Consider the following 18,360-nt stretch of genomic DNA (forward strand, 5'->3'; position numbering starts at 1 on the left):
GCAAAGAGAATCTGCTTAAGCTTACTAATTACTCACTTTATATACATTTGTACTCTTATAGGCAATAATGAAAAACAATGATCTCAACAAAAAAATTATCATGAGAAATGCAGTTGTAGCAGGAAGATTTCAGACAACTTGCCATTTATCATTATCAATAGTTGATTGTTTGTCCTAGGATTAAGACCATATAGAGGATACAGAAGAGAGAAAACAATATTAAATCATCCAACAGACTCCACCTTTCTTAGCTAATATGTCTAAAACCAACAGGTTTTGTAGAAGCACAGCCTTCATTGCAACTATTTTTATCGTTAGGTTACCCAATGCTGCTGAGGTTTCATTTATACTTGCCTCCAGTAATCTAGCCAATTGTCTTATCCATCTGGAATTAAGGACTACTGCCAGCATCTGTGGCATCCCTTTTCCTAGGACACTGGCTTCTTGAGCTGCTGTATCCGCCTCGTCTAGTCTTCTCTTTCCCTCCAAGTATGGAATTAAGGTTTACCCATGTGTGTTTTTGCAAGATTTTTTTTGTTGGTGTCACATGGTAGGGAATAACCATCATAGGTAACGGGAACCTCCTTAATCTTTTGCCAACAGAGTGTATGCCTCCCCCCACATGTAAAATGCACTTGTTTTCCCAGGTGCCTGACAAAGCCTAATAAAAGTGTTGCTCGTTTTAAAGTGCTGAAACTCACTCTTGTTGCTTGAGTCATATACTTCAAGAAAAACAAATCAAATTTATTATGTTCATGTGGTTATCCATAATAGATTGCACACATTTTAAACCAGAGTAAGTTGCTTTATTGAGGTTAGTGAAAACCACTAAAGCATCTGAGAGAGCGTAGTTTAAATATTACCTATTCTAGATGTGAAATGCTTATATTTAACAAATGCTGCATTAATAATATCATTCATTGAAACGTATTTTAAACGTGGAGAATATTTCACATGCATAAACTAATGTCGACTGTAAGAAATAATTGTTTGTATTATGATTAACTGAAAACATTAACATGTATGAAGACTGCATTTATTAGAATTCATAAGCCTTAAGTTAGTGTGAGTCGAAAACTAGCTGTGTAGCTCTCATATTAAAGCATATTTTTTCTGTTTCTCCAGTGTACTGATTTGCAAAAGGCCATGAACCAGCAATTGTTCTTTTCTTCACTTATTTGCAACAATGCTAAATTTTCTCATCCGCATGCTAGTAGCTTTAGTATAAAAAATTATGGACTTTGCAACAAACATGGACACTTTCAAGGACATTAAATCGCGGAGAAGAGAACTCTTGACCCGAAGTGTGTGCCAGAAAATGAAGTAACCCCGGATGTGCCACCTACGAAAACGTCAATTATAAAGACCAATTAGAAGCACGAGAAATATCATAAAATGACAAATGTATTACTTAATGTATAAATTGATAGGTTACAGATAGTGGGGTGTAGTGACTGACCAATAGGATTTGGGGGGAATGTATTTCGAAAAAGGGATAAAAACTCATGACACAAGGAACAAACGGCATTAGGTAGGGAATGATATCGATTGCATCCAGAAACTCTGTCACTCTATTTGGTGATTGAGACTTAGACAAAAACCACCCTCACCCTTAGTAGTCCTTTTACACTTTCTTCCTTGTGAGGGAAGTGTCCCATGCCCTTAGCTTAGATAGACTGACGGCGATTTAACTGATGTCCTGAAGACGAAGACTGACCCTGTATGCTGACCTATTTCGAGGAGGTTAATTATACCATTGCTAATGGAAATTCATTTATTTTGCCTTTCCTTTCTAGGTACCAACTGCTGTGTGTTTTGATTAGAGACCTTAGTTAGACATTTTCCAAATTGATGTTCTAAATTGTTTTGCATGAAGCCCAACATGCTAATGCTAATCAGTGGCTAGATGAGGTGTCCATCTTAACTGACGTAACTGACGTGACTGACATGGTGCTATGCTGAACTAAGACCTTTAGGAGGTTCTATGTATTTGATTTGTTATCTTCATATGATTATCTTATACTTGTGATCTTTGCATTGATGAAAACTTATCATAGTCGCCGTTTTGTGATAATGTTTTTTGCTTCTTGGTTTTGAGATTAATACATTTGCTATTAGATTGTAATAAATAGGGAATAAAATTCACAAAACTTCAATAAGGTGTGGTTATTCATGATTGAAAGGTCATGGTTACGTCGAAGATTTATTAATGTCTAAAGTGAAATATATTGTGGTAATATCTGTTAACAATATTATTGACATATGGTTTGATGTATTGATCAGTTGTCTCGTCTTACGGTGTCTCACCACTGGGTCCAAAGATTCATTGGCCTCAAACGAGTCCTGATGTGTATAAATTACCATAGACGGACGCGTTAACAGTTCTGGTAGCAGAGGATGGTTTGGCCCTTGGGGGCCCTAGGACGGAGTTTCATTGTTTAATTTGTTTTTCTGTGATAATGCAATTTGGAGAGATGATGGGTTGCTAGGTTCGCCATGGCTTTCCCGGGACCTCGGAGCCTGCCTAAATGAGTTGGGAATGTTCTCGGCGCCATAGTATGTTTGGTTAGGGTCTTTGCGCTTACCTAAGCTTATGCATCTTGCAGGTGGTTGTGAAAATTTGCGTGTATTTAGGCCAAATTAAGTGTTGTTTAGCAGGAGTGGGCGTACTCCACAGTATGAGAGTAGGGAAGTTGGCGTACTTCATGTGAATGTAGCGCTTATTGCTCAAAATTATCCACGTGGTTGGTTGTTGTGTACGGACCTATTGAGGTCTAAGACTCCGGAGTATGATGATAAATGTGGTTTATGTTGTGATCTGTGCGGTTTAATAGGTCAATCGGGCGTGGTTGACAAGTTGAGTTTTGAGTTATGACGAATGTGTGAAACCTTCGATGGAGATTTGACAAATTCTAAAGTGCACTAGAAGGAGTCATTGACAAGTCGAGAGTAGGATTTGCAGGTCGAATTCTGCTTGCGTATGTGGGAACTGAGAAGGAGAGAGTAGCGGCCGAGGATTCAAGTGAAATCTCTGTAAAGTTCTGAAGCGAATGTGTTACCCTCCCTGTAGTAAACCGACAGATTTGTGTTGTTATTTTAAGGTGCTCGCAATAATTCGCATTAGTTTGTATGAGTTGTAAGGGGTCAGTGAAGAGCGGACGAGCCGCAAGACTTTGTCAGCTGCAGTATGTGTGAGTGTGACGTCAGTGGTGCCGCGCTGAGATAGGTCAGATTTCGAGAGGGGTCGCGCACGGATTGGCTGCTGTCCGTGAGAGGCAATAGGTTGAGAAAGGGCAGGTGAAGAGTGTCCTGGCAACTAAGCCATTTCTGATTAAATACGAAATAAAGAATTGCAAAAATGAATTTTGTCAAGGCATTCTAAAGCGCTTTAAAAGGAGACGTATATATTGTTGCAACCGATGGGGAACCTACACCACCTGAGGGTACTCCAGCTTATACAGTTATGGAAGAAAAGGGTGTTGCACCTTGTTTATGGATGAAACAATGGTGCAAATTAACAGAGAAAGAGAAGGGTGTCTAGCGTTTCCAGAACATGGGACATTTAATCCAAAGGTGCTAGAAAATTTGAGGTGGATGTTAAGTACTCAGAAACCACCTCCGAGACCGGCACAATACGAGGCTTTGGCAATCTGGGACTTGATGGCTATTAAACATAGACAAGAAAGGTTTCAGAGAAGACTGAAAAGGGCGGAAAAATTCTATGCAGAAGCTAGATGGGACAATGAGAACAAAATGTGGAGACGGGGAATTGTAGATGGGTTGAAGTTATTTCCGGCAATAACACAGGGTGAAGGGACACAGGGAAGGAAAGCCTCCTGCAAAACCGACAAAGATTCAGGCAAAACTAAAGAAAATAAAAGGTCCTGGGAAGAGGAAGATGATTCAGATGATGAGGAATTTATGGATAGATTGTTACATGATCGTCCGCCACCGTATGCGGTGAGTGACAGTGCTCCAAGTACTAGCTTGGATCCTGGGAACCAGACGCAGGAGAAGGGAGTTACTGATACGGTACAGACTAGCGATACAACCTCGATACAGAATGGTGTCAGTGTACCCACTGCACCAGACTTGCCGATACAGTTGCAGCCTCCACCGCAGATAAAAAGAATTTACCCTGATGTCCCAGTGCTTGAGACTACCACGAACTTGGTGGTGCCGCCAGACCTGATATATACAAAGCCAAGGTTAATACAGATTAAGTCGACTCCGAAGCTAGTGTCGCAACCGCCACAGCTGATACCTGGGTATAACCCTGTAGCAGGACCACCGTTAGTACCTGTACCGGGTACACTGGAGCAGACCTATGGTGTTGCAGCTCCAAGAAGCTTAGGATCAGGTCAGACACCTGCCGCTATATCGCTACCTATTACTGTTGGTCCCCCGGTGCCGTTGTATGCACAGGATAAAACAGGGACATGTGAACAGGTAGTTATGACTCAGGAAGCGATAAGAGGAGGGCCTATGAGAACTCCACAGATAATGGCCCCGGGAGAACAAGTATATGAACAACCGAGACCCTTGATGGACCTTAGTCCAGTAGGAGCATCTCTCGAAGCAATGCGTCAAGCAGGGTTGGGAGTCTTGACTCCCCAAACTATGAGTACGAATACCTCACATTCTCCAATGATACATGCAGGGAACATTTCACTGCAGGGTTTTTCAGTACAACAGCTAAATGAGTGGTTAGAGAAAACTTGCACCTCACAGAAGACTACAGTGACCACAGTTGAACCTGAGAAAGAAAAACAAAATGAATACTTGAATTTTGCACGACTAGGGGCAGAAGCTGCCGAGTTAGTGGAAGGAAAAATGGGAGTAAATAGGTTGGAATCATACACTGAGGCAGAATTGAGGTACTTGTGCCCCAAGATTACCAAAGAGGTGAGCAAAGTACATCAGAAATTAGCGAATTTGGCAGACAAATACAATATTGATATCGGAAACACTAAACATTTAAAAAGAAGCTACAGATTAGATTTTGACTCTAAAGATTTTGAACACATGAGATCTGCAGGCATGAAGGCACACCTGAAAGAACTGTTGCAAAGTGCACAGATTTGGGGTGCATTAGAGAAATGGGAAGGCCGATGGGCAAAGAAAAGAGATAAGGGAAAAGGAGATAGCCCAGGGTCAAATAAAGTTGTGACCACACCTAATCTAGGTATAGTGAAAATCTTACCTATGAGAGAGACAGCTGGTGGTGTTTTAGTGCATGTGCCATGGACTAGAGGAGACATTTTATCCTTTACGAATGATTACCCTAGGTTAAGAGAAAAACCGATCGAGTGGTATCAACAGACAGATAGGTTTGTGAAGCTTGCAAAGTGTCTTTGGGAAGACTTGAATACTTTGTTTGAGATCATTGTTCCGCCAGATTTGTGGCTTGAGTGCAAAAGAGGGGTAGATTGGCCCACGAAGGAGCCGGCAAGAGATAAGGTGACTGGAGCACCTTCAGAAGAGGTGATGAAATATTATCATAAAGTAATTGAGTTTTTGAAACAAAAGGTGTCGCCGAAGGTGACCGATTGGCAGAAAATCGACCGGACCTCTCAAGAGGTTAAAGAGTCAATACATGCATATTACGAGAGATTATTAAAAGCGTTCAAACATTACAGTGGTACTGAGACTATCGAACCGAAGGACATGAATCATCTTGTATTTAGGTTTGTCGAAGGGCTGAGGCCGGAGGTCAGCCAGATGATTAAGAATCATTTGATTTGTTGGCAAGCTAAACCGATTGATGAAGTATTGCAGTATGCGAAATACTGTAGTGATAAGATTGAGTTGAAGCAGAAAAAGTTGAAGGAGAAAGTGATGGTGATGCAGATAAGGGCTGCACAAGCTGGAATACAGGGGAATGGAGTTCAGCAAATGATACAGCAACAACCGCAAATGAATGGTGTGTTTCAGGCACAGCCGAGAGGTAGAGGTCGAGGATTTGTGAACCGTGGTTCGGACATGAATAATGTTGTTATTCAAAATGACGGTCAGGGAGTGAAAAAAATGTCACCATGTCATGCATGCGGGGACATGGGGCATTGGAAATGGGATTGTCCGAATATGGTGCAGGATGGTGCAGTTCAGCAAAGCATTAATGTCGGTACATTACAAAATCCACGAGGTCCAAAAATGAGACATCAAAACCCGAATTTCCAGAATAATTTGGTACCAATGCCAGGGGTACAACCCATGCAGCAGATGCAAATGCCGCGTTTCCAGTCAGTATCAGTGCAACCAATGCAGCAGCAGATTCCTATGGTGCCTAGACAGCAAATGCAATTACCCATGGCTCCGATGGGACAGCAACAAGTGATGCTTCCTCAGCAGGTCACAGGTCAGGTAACCAACCAAAACAACACTGTGCAACAATTCCCATTGCGAGGTGAAAGTGACATGAATGGAGATTGGTCAGATGACAGTTCAGATAGTGAAGAGTGCAGGCTTGCAGCATCTTTAGAGGTGGATCAGAGAGGCCCATATGTAGAGGGAAAAGTAATGGGCTATAGGGTTTCATTTTTGGTCGACACAGGAGCTACACGCTCTACAGTTCAAAGTGCAGAAGTACCGAGATTACCTCTCTCAGGGCGTACCATACGAGTGGTTGGTGTGGCAAACCAATATCTGATTAATCCGATTACTGATTAAGTGCAGGTTGAAATTGGTAGTTTCCAAGGCCTGCATAGATTCGTTGTATGCGATTCAAGCCCAGTATCCTTACTAGGAAGAGACTTACTATGTAAAACAAAATGTTCGATTACCTGTTCCAATGATGGAATAGAGGTACAGACAAACAGTGATGATGAGGGAGATGAGAGTCAATTCATGGAGGAAGGAGGAGAGACTAATGAAGATTACCCTTTAATTACTTTATTCCCAATGCATACTTTGATCGACCTACCTGTCGATTTACAAAGAACTGGAACAGAATTTTTTGGGGGATTTGACTGGGAAAGAAGTAGGGTTAATCAAGGGAGTAGAACCAATCAAGGTACAGATAAAGCCGAATGCAGCGTTCCCACAAGTGCCACAATACCACATGACCCAAGATGTCCTCATTGAGGTATCACAAATAATTGCAGATTTTCTCAGACAGGGAGTCCTGAAAGAAGTTTTGAGTAGTCCATGCAACTCTCCCATTATGGGTTTGAAGAAGCCCTGTGGAAAAGTTCGAATTGTGCAGGATTTGAGAAAAATAAACGAAATTGTGATAAAATGCTGCCCTGTGGTACCTAACCCAGCAGCAATAATGTTCCAGGTTCCATGTGATGCTGAATGGTTTACTGTAGTAGACCTATCACAAGCATTCTTCTCGAAGACAGTCAATTTTTGTTCAGTTTCAAATTCCTGGATAAGATGTACTGTTGGTGCAGAATTCCTCAGGGGTTTTCTGAGTCACCGTCCATCTTCAATCAGATATTAAAAAAGGATTTGGAACCTCTTGTGCTGCCTTTTAATTCGACTCTTGTGCAGTACATTGACGATTTGCTGATTGCATCTTAAACCAGAGACAGTTGTAAATATGATACCATTGCATTGTTGAATCATCTGGGAAAGAATGGACACAAGGTGTCACCCAGAAAGTTGCAATACTGTCAAAAAGAAGTGAAATACTTGGGACATCTGATTAAGAAAGGGTCCCGAAGAATATCAAAGGAAAGAATAACAGCTGTTTTGCAGATAAATCCCCCAACAACAAAAAGAGATGTCAGGATGTTTTTGGGAATGGTGGGCTACTGTCGCCAGTAGATACCCAACTTCTCGATCATCTCAAAACCTTTAATAAAATTGACAGGGAAAGAAGTCAAGGACGAACCATACACAATCACTTTGACAAAAGAGGAGCTTGAATCATTTCTAGAATTGAAGGAATGCATGTGCAGGGCTCCAGCATTAGGAATGCCTGATTATGAAAAACCTTTTCTGTTGTTCTGTCATGAACGTGATGCTTGTTCTTTGTCTGTTTTAGCACAGGTCCACGGAGATGCAAATCGCCCTGTAGCATATTTTTCAGCTACTTTGGACCCCCGTAGCAGCAGCCTTACCGGGTTGTTTGCGAGCAGTTGCAGCAGTTGGTCAAAGCCTTTCACAATGTGAAGGCATAGTCATGGGATACCCCCTGACAGTAATGGTTCCACATTCAGTTGAAATTCTGTTGACACAAACTAAGACACAACACATGACAAATGCACGACTCACTAAATATGAGACGATTATACTGGGGTCACCAAATGTCACACTAAAGAGATGCACTGTGCTGAACCCGGCAACCTTACTTCCCAATGAAAATACAGAAATCAAAGATGGGGAAGAGTTTGAGCATGATTGTCTTGAGGTGACTGAGCTCTGTACCAAACCTCGCCCAGACATACAGGATACCCAGTTAAAAGAAAATGATTGCATTATGTTTGTTGATGGGTCCTGTCTTAGAAATTCAGCAGGAACATTGAGAGCCGGTTACGCAGTATGTACCATAACTGGCATTGTCGAAGCCTCCTGGCTCGAGAAAGTGTTTTCTGCACAGGTGGCAGAATTAATAGCTCTTACAAAAGCATGCCACGCAGCTGTAAATTTGAAAGTCACTATCTATACTGACAGCAGATATGGATTTGGAATTGTGCATGATTTTGGCCAACTCTGGTCACAGAGGGGTTTCATGACCTCCTCTGGTTCTCCTGTGAAAAATGGTGAACAAATAAGAGATTTGTTACATGCGATTCAGTTACCTCTTGAAATTGCTGTGGGAAAGTGCAGTGCCCACACCAGATCACAAAACTTTGTGTCAATGAGAAACGGCTATGCAGATCAAGTTGCAAGATTTTGTGCATTAAACTGTATATTATTTAAGGAGCAGTGGGAATTGTTACCACAACCTGAAAATGACACAAGTTTAAGTCTAGCATTACGAGTGGTTGATACCTTAGATGAACTAAAGACATTACAAAGTTGTGCTAGCAAAGAAGAGAAACGTCCCTGGCAGAAAATGCAGTGCGTACAAAGGGCAGATGATCTGTGGGTTTCAGAAGAGGGAAAATTGGTTCTGCCAAATGGTCTTTTGTCACAGTTTGCACGGTTATACCATGGGCAGGCCCATCTAGGAAGAGATGCCATGATCAGATCCTTTAAGATTTATTGGTTTAATCCAAAATTCAGACATGCCGCAGAAATCACTTGCCACAGGTGCGTCATCTGTCAACAGATGAATGCTGGAAAAGGAACTGTGGTAACTTTGAGCCACATTGGGAGAGCTGGAGGTCCATTCAACAAAATGCAAATGGATTTTATCGAAATGCCTGTTTGTGGAGGATTGAAGTACGTGTTGGTGATTGTGTGTGTTTTCAGTCATTGGATTGAGGCATATCCCACACGTAGGAATGACAGTCTTATAGTTGCAAAACTACTACTCAGAGAATTAATACCAAGGTTCGGGTTTCCGGTTTCTAAAGAATCAGATAGGGGGAGACACTTCGACAATGAGGTGATTAAACTTCTGTGTGCCGCACTCAACATTGAACAAAAGCTGCATTGTAGCTATCGCCCTGAAGCATCAGGACTAGTTGAACAGATGAATGGTACCTTAAAATCAAGGATAGCAAAAATGTGTGCTGCAACAAACATGAAGTGGCCAGATGCTTTACTTCTAGTACTGATGTCTATGAGAAACACCCCAGATAAGAAAACGGGACTGTCCCCCCATGAAATCCTCATGGGCAGAGCAATGAGATTACCAGCGGTACCTGCAAATGCGCTAGTGAATATTACAGATGATATGGTGTTGGATTACTGCAAAGGTTTGGCTGACGTGATCCGCTCTTTCTCTCACCAGGTGGAAGCTAACACGTTGCCACCAATTGGCGAACCAGGACACTCTCTGCAAGCTGGAGATTGGGTGGTTGTCAAGAAGCACGTGAGAAAATCGTGTCTTGAGCCACGCTGGAAGGGGCCGTATCAAGTAATATTGACGACCACCACTGCTGTGAAGTGTGCCGGGGTTCCCAACTCGATACATGCCAGTCACACAAAAAAGGTAACGAGTCCTGTTGAAGAGGAAATTGAAGTCTCCAGTACACCAACTTCAGGAAGAGAACTCTCAGAGTCAGAGATCAGTCAAGAAGGAACTGAGACTACCAGAGAGCCCACTGAGAACAGCCTTGTCCCTCAAACTGTTAATGAGTTCGGGAGAGGTGACAGAGTGCCTATCTCAGTTGAGGCAGCAGGAGAACTAAGTCAAGGAGAGGTTCTCCCAGAAGTAGACGAATACGATTTAGAGCCAGAACTCAGCATAGAACAGGAAGACGAAAGAGACGGAGAAATTGTGGATACAAATCAAAACGAGTCAGAGTCTCCTGAACCAGTTGCAGGTCCGTGAAGAGAAAACACCATATCACAAGAGGAGGGTGCTGTCCAACGTCCTGAAGGGACACATCAAACCAAGACACACAGAGGCGACAATTGGCCAGACAAGTCACATCCTAAAGTAAGAGAGGTATCAAACGAGACAATAATAGAAGAAAGTGATACTTCACAAGCAGATGATCTGAGTGAAGGAGAACAACAAGGTGAACGAAGGCTAAAAAGGAAGAGAATAGCAAACAGAAGATATACAGGTCCTGAATGGGCATATGCTACAACCTCTGAATGGCAACAAGAATTTTTAGCATTCTGCTTTGATCGAGAAATACCAGGCCAATACTACGGTACCTGAAGATATTCAAAGGGAAAATTCGGATAAAATTGAATTCGTGAAAGCTGAAAAGAGAAAGAGTCTTTAGAAACTACCGGAAAGTGACACTAAACCTGGATTTGACTTTAAAGAAAGCTGATTACGACAAGCTGCTAACCTGAATTGACGACAAGGTCCTGGAGTGAATGAAGACGTTGTGATTATACTAAGAAAAAAAAAAAAGAAAAAAAGTTTTTGCTTCTCAAAGTTGATTGTTGATCTGCTATTCTGAATATACAAACATGGCTTACAGTAGCAAAGGAAGTAAGGTGTGTGGTTGGTTAGGTCTTATAATAGGTGTTGTATGTGAAGTAAGGATTGTGGGAGTGATTGTGGGAATGCCATGGAGAGAGAGAGAGATTATGAATGCAACTTTGAAACCTGAAACTACCACTACTAAACTATCACCGTGGGAGAGATTTGAGCAAGATGCAAGACATATGCATGAGGGAACTAATGCAAAAGGGGAATTTTCTACTAGCGTCTTCTATCGCTTGTTAAATGAGTATGTGGAAACTATGGATGCAAAAGATTGTTATGTATGTACTAAAATTCCTTCGTCTGTGCAGGAGGGAGTCACTTATCATAGCCTCCCTCTTACTTATGGAATTAGTTGCAGCTTGCTATTAACAAGATTCTATAATCAAGAGCATGTGCAATACTTTTATTTATTCAAATTTGGATGTTGTGTTTTCTTTTGTGCCTGTGATTGAATTCCTAAATAAATTAGCTAAAGAGCATGATATTAAAATAGTTAGAGGATTCTTTGAGCCAACACTTACATTTAGAACTGCTTATGCACATCGCAATAATTTGACTTGCTTATTGTCTCCTGTAGAGAAAAGCTTTTTAGATCACACAGATGATAGACGCAAAGCACTGAAAGAAAGGTTAGAAAAAGGCCTAGAAAAACGTAGTTATGCAAATGATTATGCTTATACTGCAATTAAAACACAAGGCAAATTAGCTATAGATGCATTACACGTAGGTAGACTCTGTATATATAGACCAAAATCCGAACAGGACAATTTGTTTGTGGGAATGAGTGAATGCAGACATGTGTTTTTATTTCAGAGCAAGTGGACCTTTATGCTGAATGGACAAGACCCAGCGATTCCTGGAATCTATTACATCTGTGGGTTAAATGCATATTACCGTCTTCCTAAGGGATGGTATGGGACATGTTATTTGGGAATAGTATTTCCAAAGATATACCAGATTGATGACTTAAAACAAATACCTAAAACGTCTGAATTACAACATCCCAGACAAAAACGAGAATCAGTGGCGGCTGTCATTGGTGATATATTTGGAGCCATAATCCCATCAGTAGGGGTTATCTTGAATTCTATGAAAATTCAAAAGTTGTCTACTATTGTGGATAACATGCTGACAAATTTTACAGGAGCTATACTCCTGATGGATACTGAACTTGCTGCAGAAAGAGCTATGACTCTTCAAAATCGGCTTGCTTTAGACATTCTTTTAGCAAAGAGTGGAGGTGTTTGTAAAATGCTTAATGAGCGTCATTGTTGTTCATTTATTCCAGATAACAGTAAGAAAATTAGAAACATGCTTACTAACCTTACCAGAGATAGTACAGATTTGAAGGATCTCAAAGAACTTGGTGTTTGGGAAAAAATTGGAAAAGGAATTGCCCGAGTGGGAAGCTGGTTTACTAACATTTGGAATGGGGTACTTGCAAAAATTATGATGGGTCTATTAATTGTTTTAATTTGTTTATTAGGATTATGGGGAGCATGTAGAATCAATGACAAGGTAAAAAGAAATTGGACTAAAAGAACCAAAAGAAATGAAGAAAGTGAAAGAGAGAAAATGTTCAATGAAATATGGGAAAGCTCACATAAAGGGCAAGATGTTGAAATGCGTATTATGCGCAAGGTGAAAAATTAAGATCAAAAGATTGTGTGATGACGAGCGTCATCAGAGGAGGGACTGAGAGAGAGTAGTTTAAATATTACCTATTCTAGATGTGAAATGCTTATATTTAACAAATGCTGCATTAATAATATCATTCATTGAAACGTATTTTAAACGTGGAGAATATTTCACATGCATAAACTAATGTCGACTGTAAGAAATAATTGTTTGTATTATGATTAACTGAAAACATTAACATGTATGAAGACTGCATTTATTAGAATTCATAAGCCTTAGGTTAGTGTGAGTCGAAAACTAGCTGTGTAGCTCTCATATTAAAGCATATTTTTTCTGTTTCTCCAGTGTACTGATTTGCAAAAGGCCATGAACCAGCAATTGTTCATTTCTTCACTTATTTGCAACAATGCTAAATTTTCTCATCCGCATGCTAATAGCTTTAGTATAAAAAATTATGGACTTCGCAACAAACATGGACACTTTCAAGGACATTAAATCGCGGAGAAGAGAACTCTTGACCCGAAGTGTGTGCCAGAAAATGAAGTAACCCCGGATGTGCCACCTACGAAAACGTCAATTATAAAGACCAATTAGAAGCACGAGAAATATCATAAAATGACAAATGTATTACTTAATGTATAAATTGATAGGTTACAGATAGTGGGGTGTAGTGACTGACCAATAGGATTTGGGGGGAATGTATTTCGAAAAAGGGATAAAAACTCATGACACAAGGAACAAACGGCACTAGGTAGGGAATGATATCGATTGCATCCAGAAACTCTGTCACTCTATTTGGTGATTGAGACTTAGACAAAAACCACCCTCACCCTTAGTAGTCCTTTTACACTTTCTTCCTTGTGAGGGAAGTGTCCCATGCCCTTAGCTTAGATAGACTGACGGCGATTTAACTGATGTACTGAAGACGAAGACTGACCCTGTATGCTGACCTATTTCGAGGAGGGTAATTATACCGTTGCTAATGGAAATTCATTTATTTTGCCTTTCCTTTCTAGGTACCAACTGCTGTGTGTTTTGGTTAGAGACCTTAGTTAGACGTTTTCCAAATTGATGTTCTAAATTGTTTTGCATGAAGCCCAACATGCTAATGCTAATCAGTGGCTAGATGAGGTGTCCATCTTAACTGACGTAACTGACGTGACTGACATGGTGCTATGCTGAACTAAGACCTTTAGGAGGTTCTATGTATTTGATTTGTTATCTTCATATGATTATCTTATACTTGTGATCTTTGCATTGATGAAAACTTATCATAGTCGCCGTTTTGTGATAATGTTCTTTGCTTCTTGGTTTTGAGATTAATACATTTGCTATTAGATTGTAATAAATAGGGAATGAAATTCACAAAACTTCAATAAGGTGTGGTTATTCATGACTGAAAGGTCATGGTTGCGTCGAAGATTTATTAATGTCTAAAGTGAAATATATTGTGGTAATATCTGTTAACAATATTATTGACATATGGTTTGATGTATTGATCAGTTGTCTCGTCTTACGGTGTCTCACCACTGGGTCCAAAGATTCATCGGCCTGAAACGAGTCCCGATGTGTATAAATTAACATAGACGGACGCGTTAACACATCCACAGAAAAACTCTTGAACACCTTTAAAAGATTCCATTTGGAGTTAAAGATTCAGCTGAGAAAATTTAAAAATATTTTTACACTTTGTGTCAAAATTCAGGCATATATAATTGTGGGTGCATATCATCTTTAGTTTGTTTCTTGAACTTCTCCATCAACGTATCTCAGGCCTGCGCATTAAAATACTTCCGTAGACCCGTCTGCTCTTCCCGTTTAACAACATGCTTTTCGCCTGGTTCCACAAGACTACTGCTCGTGCCCAGGCTGCCAAGGTGGTGGTCTGTTTCTAAAGCATTGTGAGCGCTCGCTTGGTTTATAACAGAGAAAGGTCTACAAACTGAAGTGCAGGGTGCTCCTGTTTGGAACAAGGATTTCACATCTAGATAGCTTAAACTGCCTGGTAGGTTGGGCCTAGAAATGGTAAACTGAACAGAGTGAGCCTTTAGGGCGACTTTTGTCAGTCACAATTGTCAGGCCAGTATTTTGTAATCTAATTCTAATGTTTTTTGTGCGCGTATTGTATTGTACATAAGCAATTTAATGCTAACACCTAACTGGCTTCTGTGTGCAGAAATAGCAGTAGACGTACACTACCTGAAAGTTGGTTTCTCCACAGGACATAAAATCAACATGGATCAGCACCTACCTACAAGAGAGGTATATAAGTATGGAAGAATTCAGGTACAACTTGTTAAAATAAGTGAGAGAAAACTGGAAGGAGATATGACCATGAAAGACATTGATGTTGTGCTTTCCATAATTTTAAACCTGCTGAACTCGTGGACTAAGGTTAAAAGTGATCAAAAGGTGCAGTGGCCAGAGGAAGAGCCAGATAGACAAGATGATATTTCCCTTTCCCAGGACACTTTGGACCTGCCAAAAAAGGATCTAGAATGTCTCAATGAATTGATACCTCGTAAACGTACTGACTGGAATGAAATAGTTCAGGTAGTTCAAAAAAAGGATTTATCTGTTCATTGCTATTACGAGAAGACGAGGAAGGCTTTTGAAGCCAATAGTGGAATGGAAATGGATGACCTTGGTTTTACTTCTCCCCTAGCGAATGCATTTGTACAAGGATTACTTGCAACCATGGGGGTCTTGAGAGACCTTTTGCAAATCTGTGTGCAGTGTTAGACCCTGTAGCCAGAGCACTTCCCAAATGTCTGAGAGCAGCAGTTTCGGTAGAACAAAGTGAGAGTTTGGTTTTGGGAAATACTTTAAATTTATGTGTTCCTTGTTCTTGTGATACATTGCTACATAAAACACATATGCAGCATTTAACTAATGCCAGGTTGAGTAGATATGAACTAATTATATTGCTGGTTGACAAAATTGCGTTGCATCATTGTACTTCTTTGAACCCGACCACATTGATGCCTTTGGAGAATCAAATGAAATACTTCCATGAATGCTTTTTAATGACTGAACAAACTACTAAAGACATAAATGATATGTCTGACAAAACTTTTATTGAAAGAGATGCAGGAGACAGTAGCGCAGCTTATGCTATAGCTACATTACAAACAGTAGTAGGGATTAGACAAATATTACAGTTGTCAGCCCAACCAGCAGAAGTAAAAGCCCTAACCCAAGCATGTGAATTAAATGCATATTTGACCATGATCATCTTTATACCTTTGGGGTTGTGCACGATTTTGGTAGGCTTTGGGAGGAAAAAGGGTTAATGACCTCTAGCGGTGCTAAAATAAAGCATGGTACCATAATTGTGTGCCTCCTCAAAGCACTGACTTTGCCCAAGGCTTTAGCAATTATTAAATGTGCTGCCCATCAGAAAGTGACCAATGATGTAAGTAGGGGAAACACTTTTGCTGATCAAACTGCTAAAACTACTGCCTTAGCTGAGTAAATGTACTGTGTGACTCAACCAGAGAACGTGTTACAAGCAGAATACCATATAAATATAGACTCCCATTTGTTACAACTGAATGCAACGGGTGAAGAAACGGTTGAACAGCAAAATGGAGGGTACTGAGGATGATGGAATTTGGGTAGGAGCTATCGGAATGTTTAAGTTGCCTAATGCTCTGGGGTTTAATTTGCCTCTTACCATGCATGGTACTGCACATTTGGGACACAATGCCATGTGTAGATATTTTCCACGATTTTGGTATCGTAGGACCTGCGTTACATGTGGACTGTTGAACAGTGGTAAGAGAACACCCACAACATCAGGACACTTTCCAGCTCTCGAGCTGCCTTTTTTTTGAACATTTGCAAATTGACTTTGTGGAGTTCCAGCTCACACACATATTTCAGTATGCACTAGTGGCGGTCTATATGTTCCGTAGCTTGATAGAGGCCTACGCTGTGAAGAAGAAAGGTGCATGGAAAGTGGCTAAGCATTTGCTGAAGGAACTGAAGGTCCCATGCAGGATTTTGTCAGATAACGTCCACATTTTGTAAATAAAGTGAAAGATTGGGTGTGTAAGGCCCTGGAGATAAAGCAAACATTCTGTTATGTATACCATTCACAGGCAGCAGGCAAAGTAGAGAAGAGGAATGGTATTCTTAAAATGAAGATTGCTAAGATATGTGCAGAAGAGACTGAACTGGCTTGGGTAGGTGCATTGCCTATAGCACTTCTAAGTATGCACAGTACTCCGAATGCCACCAGTAAATTGAGCTCTCATGACACTGTGACTGGCAGATAAATGATGATATGAGGGGGACTCCCCATGGAAATTGTATCATGCACATTGGTGATGCAACACCAAAAGACTGTTGCTTTGCCATGACTAAAACACCAAGGGGGTCATTCTGACTCCCGCCGGGCGCGGTCACCGCGCGCCCGGCGGGAGCCGCCAAAATACCGTACCGCGGTCGGAAGACCGCGGCGGGTATTTTGAGTTTTCCCCTGGGCTGGCGGGCGGCCTTCAAAAGGCCGCCCGCCAGCCCAGGGCAAAACGACCTTCCCACCATGAAGCCGGCTCGTAATCGAGCCGGCGGAGTGGGAAGGTGCGACGGGTGCTACTGCACCCGTCGCGTATTTCACTGTCTGCTATGCAGACAGTGAAATACAAGCGGGGCCCTCTTACGGGGGCCCCTGCAGTGCCCATGCCATTGGCATGGGCACTGCAGGGGCCCCCAGGGGCCCCGCGACACCCCCTACCGCCATCCTGTTCCTGGCGGCCGAACTGCCAGGAACAGGATGGCGGTAGGGGGTGTCAGAATCCCCAAGGCGGCGCAGCATGCTGCGCCGCCTTGGAGGATTCTGACGGGCAGCGGAAAACCGGCGGGAGACCGCCGGTTTTCCTGCACTGACCGCGGCCAAAGCGCCGCGGTCAGAATGCCCTAAGGGGCACTGCCAGGCTGTTGGCGGTGCTCCGATGACCCCCCAAATCTTTTGTACAATCAGGTGAAAGAAGCCCTGCCTGCATTTTCCACGACTGAAGGACACGATCTCTAGACCTGAGACTGGGTGTTCATTAAGAACTTCCAGTGCACCAATTGTCTTCATCAGAGATGGAAGGGCCCCATCCAGGTCCTGCTGGTTACTACCACAGCTGTGAAATGCCAGGGACATTAAAACTGGATACACACCAACCACATGTAGACGACGCCTGCACAGATATGTCAAGAGCAGAACGAGCCCCCATCAAACCTACCTCAAGCAGTGCATGCTGACAAGCCCAGCTATAACTTGCATTCAAGACCTATAAAACAATCTTAGTTCCACGGACATTCTTGATAGACTTGATTTAATGTCACACATGCTGGTTACCTCTGGAGGGCTTGAGCTTGTGAAGTGTGTGATGAATAGAGGTAAAATTTCAAAACCAAGTGTATCCTCAAAAGTAGATAAACAGTATTGAATACAAGGATACACAATTATAGAAAGGCATACGAAGGAGCTCAAAAAGAGACTTCATTTTCCCTTCTCTTGTTATGCTTGTTATTGTTATTGTTCAGCTCTGTTTGCTCTGTTGCAGTTAGACTAGCTGCAAATACAATTATTATCAGAATATAACTAACAGGTTACTGTGCCTTCTGGTTGTTTAGAATGCGCTATGTCAGGAAATAAGGAAGAAGAAAGACCGTTATACATCGTAGCAAATTTCTTGATCTTATATGGAATTAAAGGGGATTAT

This window comes from Pleurodeles waltl, chromosome 1_1 (assembly GCF_031143425.1).
Source record: "Pleurodeles waltl isolate 20211129_DDA chromosome 1_1, aPleWal1.hap1.20221129, whole genome shotgun sequence".
NCBI classification, from domain to species: domain Eukaryota; kingdom Metazoa; phylum Chordata; class Amphibia; order Caudata; family Salamandridae; genus Pleurodeles; species Pleurodeles waltl.